Raw genomic sequence first — 17699 nt, 5'->3', positions numbered from 1 at the left:
CCTCTCCAGGGTGACGTTGCTGAAGGGGTTTCTCCTATTCTGTAATGAGGGATCTTGGATCAATGCTGTCAACAATGCTCACCAGCTGCACCAGCGATACAGTATTATTCTGCCCCTGCAGTGGATGCCTGATCTCCAGGGGTGTTAAGAGTTAACTAGGGTATTCTTTCTCCGGGAGGGTGTTTGGGACGTGCTCCATCACTCTCTCTCCTCTGTTCTCTGCCAGCGCTCCGGCTCCACCCAGCCAGCCGTACAGTTTGAGTGTCTCACAGGACACAGAGCCAAGCATTTATTGAAATCTTCTTTTAAATGACAGAGCTATGACCTTTCCGATGCATGCGCTCCACAACCATAAATTCTCGCAGATTTCATTTTACATTTTCCTCCAAGCATTTCACAACCAAATTACACCTGCAGAGCCTTCCACCTATGGGCAAGGATCCAGTATTTCCATCCTCAATTATTACTTTTCTACTTTCAAATGATCCGTTAGCACTTTTGGAGGCAGATAAGTGCTTTGGAAGTTCTAAATAGGGCGGTATAATCCGTCCCGAAAAACACACACATTTTGACAGCAGTTTCAAAGGCTGTCCTTTTTCTAAGCCTGTCATCAATTCCCCATCTGAAAAAGGAAAGGGAAGAACAGAGGCGAGCATGTAGAGGTATCTATTGATTAATCACCAACAGTAAGAGCCCCGATGTGCGAGCAATGTGAACTAGTTTCAAAGTGTTGACAGATGAAACAGCTATATAACCTCACCTCCGCGACACATTCTCCTTCAAGCCTTTCTCTCATAATTAGTCATATCCCTGAAAGGGCATGACATTAATAAATTCTACATTAAATCCACATGTATAAACTGAGTTGGATTTGAAAGAAAGCAATATTTTCAACCAGCGGTGCTGTGACATTCAATAGCGAGTGAAGAGTGGGTGGAGATTGCACTACAGAGGACACCGAACGATACAGGGGGAGGACATCACTGCACCAAAGACAGGCACGTGATGCAGGAATTATTGATTTATAAGGCATATCTTTATCCTTACAGTATGCATGAAAGTGAAGAGAACATCAAGAGCATCTCTCGATCACCTTGAACAATGGAATCAAGTCTTTGTTCTGGGCTTAAACAAAGCGCCAACACACACTCATACACACACCCTTTGGTCCCCAAAACCAGGGCTAAAGAAAATGCTTTTTACTTTGGACCCCTAAAAACTAAGGAGTGTTTCCATAAGGATCAAAGTGTATGTGTATGTTTCAGGGGCTTTTGTATTTAAGTGTGTGTAGCGTTGAGTGCTTTCCTCAGCCTGTGCAGAAAACCCTCAGATACAGAATGCCACCCTAAAGCATGGGCACTTCTCCACTTCTCCTTTTATCACCGTACACTTCTTCCTTTTGCTCCCCTGCTTACCTGTGACAGGAGCGCCTTTCAAACGCACCTCATTGCATTTCAAACGCCAGTGACTCCCACTCCCCATTTCCAAGACTCCCCCACAGACGTACACGCACACAGCTGTCAGCTGCCCAAATATTGTATATCTCCTGGCCTTCTCTCCCATCCCTTCCTGAACTAACTCCTCCACAACCTTGAGTTGTTGAGAAAATAATATTTTATGCATGCCACAGCAGCCCACACACAGATACAGCTTATAAAAGACATACCGAACCGACTTTCCTGCCAACATTTGAATGCGTGTCGTGCATCTCTCTCTCTCTGTGTTCACGTATATTTGTGTGCAGCTTGTTTTTAAATGCTAAATTAAGATGTACTTAAATTAATGTTCTTGTATTTCAATACAATAACACATAGTCTTAGGGATCAATATGCATTATGGAAATACTTTCTCTATAAAACTTTGGGGTGCGAAAGGCCACAAGAGTTGAGTTTTGGCATAGGCATCCCGCTCTCCAGAGAATTAATCGCAGCAACTGATTCGTCTGCCTACATACCTAAGCATTTGTCAGAGCAGGAGAGGACACAGTACAATGAATTTGCATCTGTTTGAAGTGGAATTATTAATTCATGCCAATGAGACTTTGCATAAGGGAGACTTGGTAACATTTTGAAAGGCTGAAAAAGTCCCAGTAAGCACAGGGATTGTTTGATCTTGTTATGTCTCCTCGTTCTTGTTCTGCTTGTGGAAACTATTGTTGTCCATTGGTATCTTTACGTTTAGGCCCTGTGTATTGACTGAGCCCCTTGGGAACAACAGGCTTCTCTACGCATGGCTCTATCTTATTTAATCAGCATGTGTTGAGCTAAATGACGCGTTATTATCACCGGCCACCCATCGACTGCTGCTCGGCTCCTCAAACAGCCAAAGCAAAAGGTCAAACACTGATAATGAGTGGACATAAAGAGCTATTCCTAATGAGACATGAATGTAAAATTTGAATGGGAAAGCAAGAAATACACCACGTCCATCTGGCAATTTATTCCAGCTGTACTTAATATTTACCCTTCTCTCTTTATAATCTTTTTTCAACAGGTAAGTGTGTGTGCGTGTGCAAGAGAGTGTCTACATTCATATTTAAGCATCAACAGGTTGTTTATGTACCTGTATGTGTATAAGTTGCAATTGCATGTCATATCCCACATGTGTGTGTTGCACTGGTGCCCATTGCTAGCCTTGTGTGTATGCTGGCACAGCAATTCTCCCTCAGAGAAGGGAAGCGAGTGGTGTTGGGGCACGACAAGTATACTTGTGGCACATTATCAGCTGCAACACAAACACAGGCTGGCAGTATCCCAGCTGTTACACGAGGGTCTTTATTTGTGTATGTGTGTGACTCTATGCGTTTGAATCAAGGGAAGAAAAGAGCAGGAGGCTTTTGCCAAGTAGGGAGATGTTTGCCTTCAAGGATAAGGGTAATTACACAGAGCACATAGAAGATAAAAAAAATATTAATGGTTTTACTGGTCAGAGGGGTTCTGTCCTTGGGGCGTCCTGGAGACACATATCAAGCATGTTCGGGTAATAGTGTTGATCTAAATCTATCTTTTAACAAATACTTTAATTCCACAGCCAATCTTTCTTCCGGTTATTGCACAGTGAGTAAAGTTACCATATGGCAAGCAGATCCCAGTGACAGCAAGCATTTTCCTTGCTTAAGTGTCCCTGAACACTTGACTTAATCCCCACCTGGTCGAGGGGCACTGCTGTGGTGCTAACCTGCTCTCTCTGTGGAGGCAAGAGGAACGTGAGTTTACCTCTTAGAACCCAGAAGCAGCAGCAGCGTTACTGTGATGGCTCTGTCCATGGTGCTGAAATCCAACATCCAAACTGCCTGAAATCTGCACCTCATTGCAACTAGTTTTCAGTATGCAGAGCATTGCCGCTCACAAAGTGCTGAAATTAAGCATACTCAAAGATAACAGTATGCATACGAAATTCACTTGTATTCGAGTGTGCTGTTGATGGACACTATTATCCAGCAATGCAATGCACAAATGAAATAGAGGAGCGGTTTGCAGCTGGAAAGAATTATAATGTGGATTGTGGTACGGCTTCAAGAGATTCCCACAAAACACATTTTCAAAAAGGGCATTTCACCTTTTGTACACTTGTAGTTATGTCATGAGGAATATGAGTCACTCTGTGAAAACACTTGAATAATGCCTTCTGTTGCTCCAGGGGAAGCTTTCCAAAGTGATCAGGGTTAGCTTAGCTTGTGATTAGATGTTTTTAACTGTACTGTTTGGAGTTGTGGACATTTAGGAGGCAAGGAGGGTCTAATGCAAGAAACTGTCGAGTTGTATTATGGGATATGGATCCATTGTTGTAGGAGCTTGACTCATACTAAGTCAGGATATTTCAGGCTTTGCTGCTTCAGTTTTTACAGTTAAAAAAGAAAATATGTAACAAGTACCGGATCTTTATGGCAGTGACATGATAAATCACTGGATGCCTTTTTTTAAAGTATAAATTCACTGTAAAAACATTAAAAAAAAAATGTATTCTCTCAATAAACAACATGATCATAATCACACATTTATTATTACACATTTGCTTTCAAGCCAATTCATTTGAGAAGAACATTTGTAAACAACAAATGTTAACCAGAGAATGTTTTAAATATTAAGAGACCCTATACTAAGAACTTATTAAATTATAGAGACATTATATGTGACCACAGCGCCACAAATAAAGACGTCAAGATTTAAAACTTCCAGAGAAACCTGAAAGTGACGGGTAATGTTATCTTCAATCCTTTACTTCCTCCACAAATATGTCAAAGCTGTGAGACAGAAGTTTAAGACTTCCAATTTGAGGTAAATGGGATTTTCAGTGATATCCGATGAGCCATTGGTCCTTAAAAGAAGCTCTATGAATCAAACTGAAATTTCTACATAGATCTTCTTTCCAGGGGATCAAAATAATTTAACCAGATTAATAATGTATTGACCAAAAAGTCCAAATTTATGTAGCTTCATAAAATTCCAGCTATGCTTTGGTCTCTTGGCCTGAAAGCCATAAATATAACCAGACTCTTGATAAGTTCTTTTTGCACATGTTTTGTATTTCAATGTATCACAATGAGAGCTCAGCTGTGACTGCCCTTGGCTCCAAATTACTCGGAGGCAGTCTGCTGTACGTGGATGGGTTAGAGAGTAACAATAGTGTGACTTATCAATCCGGCTCTGAATGATCATTTTCCGGCTTCTTACAAAGCAAAGAGACGGAGGATTTTCTTCCCCTTTCTGTTTAAACTTCTCTATATTATTATATTAAAGATAAACACTTGCAAAATTAGCATTAGTCTGTTGAAATGGTTTCATCTATTTGACAAAGAAGGCTATGAGCCAAAACAGTGATTACCTAACGTAAAGGCCCTGGAAACATTTGAATCTTTCCGTACGGTTATCAGCACACTATTTTCTGCCAACGTTGGAGATTGGGTTATTTAAAATTGAGAGATTTCTCTATTTTGTTTGTGCTCTTATCTCTGGTTTGAAGTGCACTCAGTTAGAAAGATGTAATGTCGGGCAGCTCTATGCATCCATCAGCAACATTTGAGTCAGACTCTGGTGACAGCTGGGGTTGGGTTTGTTTGCTTATGTTGCCCGGCAAACAAACAAATCCGATCAAACCACACTCATAGAGTTTTTGAGTGTTAAACATAGACTGTATACAGAGACGGAAGACGTGTCTCCACTTCCTCCCACTGAAGCCAACATATCCCGGATACGGACGGCGCCATCTTGAGCTTTGCACGTAGTTTGTAGCCAGAGTCTGTGCAGAAGTGATCGCGGTATGAAGGTCCCGCTCATACTATCCCCCGACACAATTGCGAGCCAAACAAGGCCACAGCTGACAGAAGCACAGCCGTCAATCATGACGCTAGAACATACATCAGCATGGGAAAGATGTATTTAAAAATGTAATTTTTGGCCCATGTCTCATCCGCTAACATGGAGTGGGCGGTGTTTATGATCTATACTGCAGCCACCAGAGGGGCTTCACTTCACTTTGGGGGAGCTGTCATGTTGTCCATTTCACTCAGCAGTCTGAGTTAGACAAATTAACCTGATATGTTCCAAAGTTACAGTCTTTTAAGTACAAAATTCCCTCTGTGTGTCCCGGGACGGCGTTCCATTGTTGTGCTGCAGAGGAGGGATAGTAACATCAAGAGAATGTTGCATTAAAATGACTAACTTTGGGAAATACTAACTTCATTTGATTTACTCTCATTATCTTCAGTTAACCTTTAGAATGTTGTCTTGCACATAACAAGGACTGTGGCTTTGTTCTGCCCATCACTTACATTTGAAGTGCTCTTAGAGGGAATCCCTTAATGGTCATTAAGAACAGGACAATGATTACAGCTTGAAACAATGTCCATGTGGGCACCTGCCTTTTGTTTGGAGACAGACTGAGCCTATCCTTTAGAGACACAGGGATATAAAAGGGGCAAAGTATGTGTAAACATAATATTTTATTGAGCCTGTTATATGAAAATGCCTCGTTTTTGTTCTAGTTAAATGTTTAAATATGTGTAATGACTCATTTTGAGCATAATGTGTAAAATCCATGCAACTAAATGTGAACATTACAACATTACAGCCAACAGTATAAAGTAACACGTGAACATTAGCTTGAGATGTTTCATGAGGATATGTAGGGCATATTATGGAACTGTGTCTTTAAATGGGCTATATATTCAGTCTGGGCCAGGATTGCACACGGCTTTCAACGCTGACGTCATAAGCAAACATGCCCGGCTCGGATAGAGCATAGGGAATGTCTAACAGTTTCAAAAGGAGGGACGAGCATGCACTAACATGGAAGCAAGGCCTCAAAAGGAGTGTGACTTGATTGTTTTGCTCAGGAAGCCATAACTCCACTATATGTATATATATATATATATATATATATATATATATATATATATATATATATATATATATATATATATATATATATATATATGTATAAATAGTTGTTAGCTGCCATATTAATGTTCAGTCATGTTGTTGTGTGTTGTATCTAGAACTTTGAAAGTTTTAAATCAAAATTTCAGGTGCTTTAAAAAATGAATATCTGCATTTATTGTGCGTGTCATATTTAAAATAGCATGAGTGGTGCTTTATTTATGGAGCGGCCTGTATCCTCTCAACCGAAAAGTGTGTGGTACAAGAAACCCTGCAGCCTTATGCCAAGTTTGATGGAAACAAGAGGTGAAGGGGCAAGTCCAGCCTGCAAGTCTGGGGTATTGAGTTGCATCCACATAGTGTGTATGTGTGTGTGTGTAAATGTGTGTGTGTGTGTGTGGATGGTAACTTTAAAACACATGGATCGATAATGTTGTGGACTGGATTTGAATGTTGTGCGTCAATGCAGGAACCATCAGGTTGATCTTGCATCAATGATCCCAGAGGGGTGAGAGAGTGCAGTCGTGTAGATCTGTGACAGCTTTGGTTGGCAAGGTGTGAAACACTTCTCCATTAACACTTTCGAGCACAGCCTGTCAATGCAATGAAATCCTACAACCCTAGGCTGTGAATCACACACACACACATGCTGTAAACTCTGTCTGTCACCTGGATTTAACCTTGTTACATTTTTTTTGACGGATATTCTTCAGTTGAGACAGATTTTCTGCCTGACATGTGATGGGTGAGTTAATTAAGACAGTGACATTATTAAAGTGAAGAGTGACTGTGGCGTGTTTTTATTAATTTCCCATCTGACCTTTCCTCTGGATTCAACACCTGATACCTTTACAATTGCTATAACACCTCAGAAACATCCAGTGGAGAAGGACAAAACATGAATTCAGCTGTTAAATATCTCACACCAAAGCTTCATTGAGTTTTCCATTTTGTTTCTGTGTCCTTTTCTTAGCGTTAGCCGTGGGTGTCCTTTTAAAAAAGGGCAATTCTAACTCTGCACAGGCACACACATGCAGACATTTCTTTATGCATTGTGTGAGAGGTCTGAAATTAAAGCAATTGTGCAAGATTTAAACAGCAGTTTATTTGAGTATTACTTCTCAGAAATGGTCGCGACTTAAAATAGGAGAAATATGACATTTACAAAAATACAAAAAGTAATTTCCAAAACCAATTTCCCATATGTGCAGCTCAGCTTGAAGAGCTGCCTGTAATATTAGGCAGATTAAATTATTCATCGATTAAAAAAAAGCCACACCGTTACACAATACAAGGCCTCCAGCAATAAACTTATGAACCAATGAGACTCAAAGAGCGATGATGACAAACAATGCTGCTGGGATCCCACTCTCTAGTCAATCTTATGACTTTGCCTGTAGCCAAGTCATGAAAGTACAGTTTGTTATCAGGTATCGGGTGCCAACATTTAGACAGCTCACCCCATGAGCCAAAACATTACTATTTTTATCTAAATCTGCATTTGTTTATAACCCCCAAATGTGTCATATTTGACCGCTGGTAAGATCTTAAAATGGATGTGTCTTACAACTTAAAGTGTTGTTGGACTATAGAAGCGTTAACGCTACAATTGACAATCCATTCAATGAAGTATACAAGCTAATAATTAGGGTGTACATGTAATGTAACTTTTGTGATGTATTGACGACTCATTAACTAAATATTTATCATTCTTCATTTTTATTCTGTGTAACTATAAGGTTTTTGTCAGCATTTATTAAAACACATCCATAATGATGAGCTGTCTTACTGGGACACGTGAAAAGAACAAAGCCATCGTTAGTGTAATTAGTAACAGCTGTACTTTACTTAGTCAAAATGTCAACATTGTGGTGAAAGAAGTATCTCATTTGCTAAAACAAGACACATTATAAAAACACTACCATACGAGTAAAAGCCTTTAAATTTGTATTGAAAGCTGCTGTACTCAATGTTTTGCAACAATGCATCAAATGACTATGTATCTGTAAAAGGTGTTGCTCATAGTGACAAGCCGACAGTAAATAATCCGAGCCCTGCAGTTCCCCCCAGCTCTACAGAGTGCTTTAGCATCTTTTAGCTCAGTGTTGCATCCTGCAGCTTTACTGTTTTTGTTTTACAGCTCTTAGCATCATGTCTAGAAACAGCAGGCAGCTGTTTTTAGTAACGAGCGCAGATAAACCCACCGCACACTACCTGCTAAGCACCAGACAGCAGACTGTGAGTGACTAGCAGGTGAACATAGTAAACATAGTGGAGCATTTAGCAACTAAATAGCCAGATATTTCCCTCTGGGGGTGGTGCAGACCTAAACAGAGATACAAGGAGAGTGCATTTTAAACTTATATTTGACACAAACACGATAATAGAACATTAATGATGCTCAGTACTTGCTGGATATGTAAATACTAAAGAGTTTGCTAAAGCGTTTGCCATATTACCCTTAAAAGTGATGATTTGTCAGTGTTGTGTCGACAGCTTGTTTCTGCTGCCCCCAAGTGGCCGACAAATCAGTTAATACAGGTTTTTAATGAGCAGTGTGTATAATTTAGTGGCATCTAGCAGATTGGTTGCAACCTATATTGGCCTTTAGGTAACGTAAAAAAAAGCAAAAGGGCCTCTCTAGAGCCAGGGATTGTCCGTTTTGGGCTACTGTAGAAACATGGGGGTGCAACATGGCAGACTTTGTGGAAAATTACCCGCTCCCTCTGAAAAAAGGCTCATTGTAAGCTGACGAAACCACAACCATTTTTAGTTTCAGGTGATTATAGACAGGAAACAATTAATAATAATAATAATTAATATAATATTTTATTTCATTTCATTTTGGCTAATAGATCCCCCAAAATCTTGCACACTGCTCATTTAAAAAAAGTACTGAAGTATTACTAGAATAATTATTTAGTATCAAATGTAAAGTTTTAGTATGCAAAAGGGTTAGATTCAGAGTGTTACAGAGTCACACTTATTGTGGGATTATTATTATTATTATCAATGCATTGCTGGTGTTGAATGCTGAGCAGCATTTTACATTGTAGCTGGCTGAGCTGGAGCTAATTTCTAAACTAAATGCAGTTGAGTGGTTTCATCTATTATATTCAATTTCTCACCCATCTGCATTTCCTTATCGATAGCTGATTGGATGAGCAGTCCCTGTAAAAGAAAAAGCCCTAACCACATCCCTCATCCACTTGTAATTGATGCAACTTAAGAAAAAGCAAAGATCAGAATTGGGCAACTCACTTTGAGTCTGGACCCTGAGGCCAAGTCTGGCTGGATGAGACAGACTGATGATGGCGTTACTGAATCATTCTTTAGGAAAAGTGTTGAGAAGCTGAAAGAGGTTTTGCTGATGTGTCTTTTTGTAAAATAGCCTAACTGGTCGGTATCCGAGTGTAGATACATTGAAAATAGGTTATGAAACAAACTGAATCACTTTGCAAAACAAAAGAAATAGCTCAGCGTGACTGTTTGACATGAATATTTGTTATAATTATTGTTTCTTGTTTCTTTAGACACGCTGAATAAATGATAAAGGTAGGAAAATGCTTTTATGACACCAATAGCTGTGTTATAATGCATTTTTGTTTTACAACTTTAACAAGCATAGCTGTTTATTTGCAGCTGGCTTTTTCTGATTTGTTGGAAGGGTGTTAACAGCAAGACACTACTTGTTTCTAAAGAAACACACTCCCTCCAAAAGCTCTCATGTGAGGACGCAGTACAGAAACAGATTCCGTCTGAAAGGTCTGCCCTGATGATATGATGATGTATAGCAGAGAACTCATGAAGCACAGAGCACCTAAGGTCCCTGAACCACAGAGACTGCTTTGCAGGCGACCAAAGGCATATCTGCAGGCAGCTACATCACACGCCAGTGTGTCTGGGGCTGGTGTACATCATCGTGCGCTCTGTAACACCGGGTACTGAAACATCCAAACGCTGAGATTCCCAGCGGAGCACCGCTTTCTCTTCTACAAAGCCCGAACATATTGCATTACAGTACTGGGAATATGAAACAGTACTGTATCTGTTGGAGGTTATGTGTTGTGCCTCAAAGATAAGTTGAATAAGACATATAAAAGTGCAGTAGAAGGTGATCTTTGGTTGCTTTGAGCTGTGAGGTTATCTCCGCTACACTTTCACACTGAAAGAAGAGAAGGGGGAAAAATCTGTAAACAGTGTTAATCACCAGAACAGAATAATGTGATTTGCTTATAATGAGAAAGGGCGTAGCACATCACACTTAGAGCTGTGATTACTGTCATTTCACTGAGTCCCGATGTAGCAGAACTAATTCATACATACAAATGTACGTTAAAAAAAATAAAAAAAAGCTGAATTCACTTCAGGCAAATGAATAATCAAACAAACCAATGAGCAGTGAAACACCTAGATGATGCGTTGAGTCCAACTCTGCTAGGCTCCTTGCAATCATAACACAGCACCGTCGATATCGCCAGGAGCTGTGCTTTGCATGTCTTCATTTGTACAGAGGTGCTTTTGATATCAGTAACACTCGCAGCAAGCTCTGGCAAATTCAGAAATACTGCTCTCCTAGAGGGATGTAAACATTAAAAGTGAGAACACAAGGTAAGAGAAAGATTATGCAAAGCAGCGAAATCTTTATCCCTGTTCAAGTAGAGCCATCAAGAACACTATCAACTCGATTTTCTCTGTTTCCTTTGGTAATGACATATACAAACTTGACAAGTGAGGTCAAACTACGCCAGACATTTCACATCTGTGTTGATTTTATACGACGGGAGAAAGAGACAGAGCTTAAACTGAATTTACCTGTGGACATGACATGTTGACTTTAATTAATTAACAGTTTAAACCGGGATTCATTCACATTGTCGACACGTTTGCATCCAGAGCAAATTACAATTAGTATAAGCTCATTGTAAGCTTAAATTCCCTGTCTGTCAATATTGTAGATGACTGGGCACGGAAGGAATGCAAGGGGTCACAACTGCTGCAAACAGACAGTGGACACAGGGCAACCACTGTCTCTGCCCGCCAGGAATATTCAGGTCTTTTAGAAAAGTGCTTTCGTTGCACTTCTGTTTCCGCGCTAAGGAGACAAAAAGGTACATTGCATTGTTGTCACAGTTTACAATACAACCCAACAATTAGCAGTGCTCCTTGCTATCCCCAGTGTCCACTGTGTTAATAGTCCTGGGTGGGTTCCAGTATTCCATTACTGAATAATTGGACAGCACAGTGGGCCATCACTGAGCCCCTTGCTCTTGCCAAGGGAGAGGTGAAAGCCTTATTGATCCTGTGTCTGAATCTCTGATCAATCACCCCAAATCAGCCCCCAGGGATGAGGGAGGGAAAACAGGTGACAAAGGATATCTGTATGACTATGTATATATTAATCACAACAGGGGGAAGGGACGCACGCAGCATCGCAAGCAGCATACACCTTCAGTTTTCTCACAGGATGCACAAGTGAACGGGAAAGTTACATCAGAGGGCGGTATGCGAGGACAGTTTGGTCAGGTGCTCCGCTCGCTCGATGAGGCCAACCCCGACTCTCCAGGTGACATCGGTGGCAAAGGAGCCTGCTGTGGCTTCCTGTAATTGAGTTAAATAAATGATTGCGTTTCCAGTGGCGGTTGCAGCGGCCTTCAGCTTTATGCCTGGCTAGAGCCACAGCCGATTTAATTAATTTTTAATTAGGAGGGAAAATTGCAGGCCTATTCCACCAGGACCTTTAAGACATCTGTGCTTTAGAGATAACATTCTTAAATACCCTGAGCCTCCCAACAGTGGGAGCTTTGAGGGCAGTGGCTCGCTTAGTCCAGGGAGGTAAACAGGGTGCTGTAAAAGTTTTCTGAGTGCATGCCGGTTGCACTCGACGTGATCGGCGTTTGTTGATCGTTATGGGAGAATGTTGCCAAGCCGGAGTGAGCTTAAAGCCTCAGACTTTGAGAAGATTTGGTCCATCCATCAGCCATACAGTGTCATGTCACTGTCACACGCAGCTTTAATTGAGTGATTGATTGCACGCTCTATCCTCCTGTCACACACAAACACTTACTGTATATAGGCGCAGGCCGCATACCATTAATTTGCACACACACACACGGCCTCACTCTCCCCTGATGAATATGTAGTACTGTCCTATTTTGCTTCTTGCCATGTAATTCCTCACACACTTAGCCTTTGTATGCTGTGGCCCAGCCTTGATGTATGGCAGTCATGGTGTGTAAGAATGTAACGGGGCGGATGTTCAACAGCCTGTTGGAAGATGTTTTACAGCCCTGGCAAGCAGTATGTTGTCACAATGTGTTCAATATCACAACGCATCAAAATTTACTGCAGGCTTCCAGCACTTTCCATTCATTGTACTTTATCGCTACTGCGACACACATTGATCTTGGCAAATAATACTTTTTATTATTGAACATTACCCCACGCACTCCATAATCAGATTTATTTCCTGTCCAGCATGTCTGCGCCGAGGCATATGAACAGATATCAGGGCAGATATAAAGGAGAGAATTTTTCCCTATACTTGACGTGATAATATCCATGAAGAACACTTTATCTGAGAGGGAGATGGTATCTACATGTGTTTTGCCTGAGAAAAACACCTGACCTTCTCTTGGTGATACAGACTGACAAGTTCTTACAGAAATATGGGCGCTGATAGTACAAAACGCCCTCGCATTTGATCTCGCAATGGTGCCACGGACCATCTGATCATTTGCTTACTGGCATCATGAAGGTAGGTGAAGATGAAAAAAAGAAGATACATAGAAAATGTGCTAATAACAAGAAAATCAACCAATTAATGAATTTCAAAGAGCTGATGGGACAATTTTCCGTGGCAAGGATCAGTCTCTCTGCAGAGCAGCACTGTACTGCAGTGTTCCATTTTGTTACATTAACACGTTTTTTAGGAGGGAGCATTTTGTTGGAAGAGCTGATGGCAGAGCATGGAAGTGCCTAATTAGGCTGCTGTCCAGGAAGCTGTAGTGTGTGTGAGAAACGCCCCATCTCTGGCATTTAATCTAAGCCTGTCACATCCACTTTGCCTCCCCCTCAGCCCCCAGAAGCAGTCTGAACGCATGGCTGAGAGGACACCTGAATGCATCGCTGTAATTTTCTCTTTGCGGGAGGAACCGTGGTATGCCTCTCACATGACACCGGCTGGCGGTCCTCCGGGCCGAACCCTGCTTTGCTGCACGAAATAATGAATGAAGTGCCACGGTGTGTTAGGAGTTTGTATGCATGTGCATGTTAAACAGAAGTGGGATTGAAGACACCATGACAGGTAGAGAATCAGTTATAATTGGACAAAGCAAACAATGACTTCGACCCATTTATTATTATTTTGACAACGTTTTGTTTTGCAAAGTGACAGACTTGTAAATTGAATTGTCTTCTATTGATCACGACATATCAATAAGACACAGAATGAAGACAACATGAAACTGAAAAGACAAACCCTCTGTCAAACGGGAGTGTGGCTGACAGACAGGGGAAAACAATGTGCAGCCTGATGAGACAACAAGAGATTCTTGAAGCATATTATTTGTCAAATCTTCACCATGTGATTGTTTTTAAGGAGTAAGATGAACAGCAGAAAAGGTAATTGCTCGGTGTATGTGTGCTCTCACAGCACTTGAAAAATTTGAACCAGCATCTCTTTCCAGAATTGCTGTCCTCATTACGGTGAATAATCTGCCACTCGCTGTGAAATGTTTTCACTGGAACTACTTCTCACTAAAGAAATCCCTATCCTAGCCTATGCCGTAGAATAACTCTGGACAATACGTTTGCTTTTTTTATCCAGAGTATTGGAGACACTGTTTCTGGACATTCATGCTGCTGTTCAATTTTTTTAAATGTCATTTCTCTAAATCATGAGCACCACATATGACATTCTCCTCCATTGTATTGGTGTGGCAGCATGCACTACGGGTATGCAATCGATATGTAAACACCGTAGTAAGCTGTATGAAACCAAAACAATCTGTATGGCTAAATACCACAAGAGGTGGAAATATTTTAATTCTGTAATCGACAAATCAACTCTTTAACTTGTCATACTGGGTAAAGTCAATATTGTACTTTGCTTTAAAGTTAATAGGTCACTTAATCTAAATCAGGAAAAGAATCACTGTGATGATTCATTCTTCTTGACAAGTGAGCAAAATCTAGGCACTAAGGAAAACTGTGAGCTGTGATTGAAAGCTCTGGATAAAGCTATTAAGTGAAACTTACACGTACAGAACAATAGTTTCTTACTTCAGTAGTGATGTGTATTATGTAGATAGTTTCAGATTTAAGGGTTTAAAGGAAAGCAGGGGAAACAGCTAACCCCAAGAAGTATTTTACTGCTGGAAAGATTTAATTTTCTTTAAATTTGGGTGTCATTCAAAAGGTGCAAATATGTTGAAATCGGTAGCTACATGATGATGGGCTGTGGCGGCCTCTTCCTCTGAAAGACACCGTGTTTTCTGGCTCATGTAAATGGCCCTTTTGTTTGGTGATCAAACTTTAAATACGTTGGCTGTTTTCTCATCCTTTCAGTCTTTATGCTAAGCTAAGCTAACCATCGCCTTGCTGTGGCTTCAGACATAACGAACGGATATGAGAGTCGCATCAATCTTCTCATCCAACTCTCAGTAACAATGTGGATTAGCGTATTTTCATAACAGGTCAAACTATGCCTTTGAGATATCCATAACTCAGATTTGATCCACTTACTGTTATCATCAGTGACAGCACTGATTATCATAGCAACATGCAATTTATTCTTTAACTACAGCCTCTTGTCTTTTAGTAAACAATGTTCGTCAACCTGATGAACATCAATGTAATTGGATTTATTTTAATTATATGAGGATATGTTAGCAGCAACATTTCTCTTAATGACCCGGTAACTGACACTGAACGACTTTCTTCACAAAGCATGTTGCTGTTTCGTTTGTCTAATGTCATTTTAGTGATATTATGTTATATTATGTTAGTAGCAGAAGTCCCACAGATTGTTTTTAATTTGGGGGAACCAACCCTTTAAGAAGTCAAACCACTGCTCTTGAATTATTTGTATGCGACTGGTGTTGCTGCTTCCCTGACAGGTGTTGTTAAAATGTGTATTTGCTGATTCCAGCCTCATCATCTGTATCCTCTTGTTCAGGTCCTCGGAGATTGCTGCAAACATAAAACAAGACACTTTGCCGTGTCAGTGCAGGTGTTTCCCCAAGGGACCCCGCCCGGTGTCTCTCATGCTTGCTCTGTGGTCACTAACCAATCGCAAGCACCGTTAAGCTTGTCAGCCTTTACAGAAAGCCCTTTTAGTGGCGCTGGGCTTTAATAGATGATAATCACAGTGCGATGTAGGAGGGCAGGCCAACACCATTTTAACAGCTTCAGATGGATGTGTCTGTTTGTACAGTAGGACGAGGAAAAGAGGCAGTGACATCAGCACCTACTCACACTGACACCGAGGTGACCTTCTCCATAGAAACAGGGAAAATGTCATCTCAATTAGGCCAATCACATGCTCCATCTCTGTCCCTGCTGGCCAAAGGGACTCGCTGACGAGTTTTGACAGCTGGATGCTAAGAGCTCAAATTGCTCCATTAGAATCAATTTGATTTTGAATATCAATGAATCCAAAGATGGTTTCAAATGATGTAAATAAGCTGCATTACCTTTCTCCCTTTCATGGTCACATTTATTTGTGTTTGCAAGGAGAGTTTAAATAATAGTATAAATAAATTGACATCCTTAAGGTTAAAATGTGGTTTGAATAAAACAGCAGATTTAATCTTCACCTGTGACACCAACCTGCTATGTTAACCCCAAAAGAGACTTTCATTTAAATCATTCAGGTGCCTTGTCAAGGCATTTCTAATTTTAGTTTTAATCATCGAGCTGATATATCTGCATTGTTAAATCAGAAACCTCATATACCTGTTAAGCCAGATCATTAATCAACTGGTAATCATTCTAATTTTTTCCCTGGCATGAAAAGCCCCCCAGATACTTAGATATGCACACATGAGCACACGCACGCACACACACGCACAGGCACACACTTTCCTGCCTCTTTCTTTCTCAAACGCACATAAACATAGTCACACTTGTTCAAATCAGAGCTTTGCACCCTCACATGCCTATTAAACAACAGGAAATGGTGACCTTGGTTTCACACAGAATATGAAATAAGCCGGGCCATTATTTCGTTAATGCAGAGTACGTGTAGCCCTTCAAGCACTTTAGTTCCTGCCTTAACATTTAACCATTCTTTATTGCTTGCTGACTAGGCTCAAGACAGCAAGGTCAATTACCAAGGGTTCCCCTCAGAAGGTGCTTTACCTAGCTCATCATTTTGCATAAAGTCTTCAAAAGTAACCACAATGACCCTTGTAAACACCAGGCAGAGGGATTAAAGACAATTCCTTTTGTTTTGATACACTACTGTTTTGCGATTTTAGCCGGAGCTGGGGAATAAAAATGCGAAAGGGAGAGCGCTGTAAAAAAGGTTTAAGATCTCACCATATTAAAATATTCAACGTGAAGCCTTGAAAAGAGGGTCACTACATGAAAAATGTTATAAACCACATTATTTAATCTTTGGGAAAAGAATAGCCGTCTCCCTCAGGCTACATTTGGATGAGAATATGAGTTATGTCTGCAATTCACACGGCAGTTTAAGCCCGGACAGAACAGAAGATGGTAAAGAGCAAATACCTATGAAATTATTTGTGTAGGCCCTGACTTAATGGCACAAGGTAATCCACCCTCACCCCTCACAACCCCTCTCTACACAAACCCTCAAAATCTCATAAATATATGCATGTGTGCACAAAATCTCACACACATTTGGCGCATACATTTTGAACCATTGCACTACTGCAGTAATTACACCTCCCATGCATGAAGGACTCTACCCCCTACTTGCAACCATAATCAAAGGTCACATGAGAGAGAGAGAAAATGCACCACTGTAATTGTTACATGCTTAATTTAGTAGAACATTGCATAAGCTTTGGGCTGTTGTCTGCCATGGATTTATGTTATTGAAGCCCTATTGACTTTCGTAACAGTAAACAGTGAGCTATTCCCCTCTAATGTTTACTACACTGGATGTGCTTATTACATCATATACAATAAATGAAATGTACTGTACCTACATGATAGGAGCTGTTGCCACATATTGCCTAAGATAAAAAATGTTTGACTCACAGGAAGCTGAATTGCCAGAGACCCCCTTGCCAAGGCAGCTGTAATGTAATGCTTTAGTAGAGGAATGATATTAGAGAAATCTTTCATCTA

Source organism: Cottoperca gobio, chromosome 10, assembly GCF_900634415.1.
Source record: "Cottoperca gobio chromosome 10, fCotGob3.1, whole genome shotgun sequence".
Classification (NCBI taxonomy): Eukaryota; Metazoa; Chordata; class Actinopteri; order Perciformes; family Bovichtidae; genus Cottoperca; species Cottoperca gobio.
This window is presented reverse-complemented; position numbering follows the sequence as displayed.